The sequence below is a fragment of the Coenobita brevimanus genome, chromosome 93, assembly GCF_032717465.1.
Source record: "Coenobita brevimanus isolate Jiangsu-jjx chromosome 93, ASM3271746v2, whole genome shotgun sequence".
NCBI classification, from domain to species: Eukaryota; Metazoa; Arthropoda; class Malacostraca; order Decapoda; family Coenobitidae; genus Coenobita; species Coenobita brevimanus.
Genome location: NC_137046.1, coordinates 47,673,373 through 47,674,651, shown reverse-complemented (window position 1 = coordinate 47,674,651; position 1,279 = coordinate 47,673,373). Strand labels below are relative to the sequence as shown.

General features: G+C 43.2%; 1 pseudogene; it reads right to left on the bottom strand.

Moving 5' to 3' along the window:
• Window positions 1-370: 370 nt before the first annotated feature.
• On the bottom strand, window positions 371-489 carry LOC145412641 (5S ribosomal RNA; annotated as a pseudogene).
• Window positions 490-1,279: the final 790 nt, after the last annotated feature.

Genomic DNA, 1,279 nt, shown 5'->3' with positions numbered 1-1,279 from the left:
GCGGCATCTACCCAAGAAACAAACCACCACACTAATCCCCATGCCTCGCTCTGAAAAGGCGCCGTCAGTCACATGGGACCCTTGGTTCCCTGCACGGGATTGCCCTGCAGGGGTGGCTGTCTGTAGTTGACAAGTTTGCTCGATCAGACTTTTTTTTTTCTTAATGCAATGAAGACTGAACCAAAAGCCAGAAGTCTGTAAGCTCGTTCCCTCCACGAAAAAACAAAAACAAAATAAAGAGCCAAATTCAAGATCCGTTCATTGCCAGACACCATGTATCCCAAACGGGGTGGTCAAGGGCTTAGAGTTAATTGTTTTACAGGGAGGGGCACTAATCCTCCACCAACCCCACTTGACACGTAGGTAGTTATGCCAACAGCATCTGGTGTTCCCCGGCGGTCACCCATCCAAGTACTAACCAGACCCAACGTTGCTTAACTTCGCTTATCGGACGGGAAGCGGTGTACTCAACGTGGCATGGCCACAAAAACTACCGATGGTTTAAGCTGAATAAGATCTCCTAGTGGTATCAAAATCAAATATAAATGCGGCACCGGATTGACTGAAAGATATATTTGTCTGAAGGGTGTACACAAGGTAAAAAAAGGTATCGGTGCAAAATATGCATGAAACATTATGACACCACAGAACGGAGTGGCCGACCTACCACACGCTGGTATATACAGTAGTAAATATTATATGATTTGAAGAACATATTTTCCTACACATTTAGCAGTTGCGAATTCCGCATGGGAGACAAATTTATAGAGGTAACTTGATTCAAGTAGGTGGTAATGTATATTGGCTTATCTGTGTGCGCCGAGAATGCGAATGAATGTATACGGTAGGAATCGGACCCCCTGTGCACCGATACTTATTTTACTTTGTGTACGAGTATTTTATACACTTGACAACGCCTGTATAAAAGAATGCGCAGTCAGACTTCACTATCACTTACCTAATCATTTCATTATGATGATGTATGACATGGTTAAGTCTGTTCATGCGATCTCAAGTCAATTTCAACAAAGGATTTACCTATTGTAAGTCGGGTATAATTCAGGCAATATCTAACCCAGCCAGCTTAGAGTCTCCCAGGCTGAACGGAATGATTTAGTACTAGCAAGAATATTTTTTCAAGGACTGCAAGCCCTCCAGTATCGTGTGGGTGGCTTTTCGATTGGCAGAAATTAAAACCCAAGGAAAAAGCGTACGGCAACTGTGAACATAGCTTTATACCACCATTTACGTAGCTAATCATTTTAAGGGACAAGGTTGA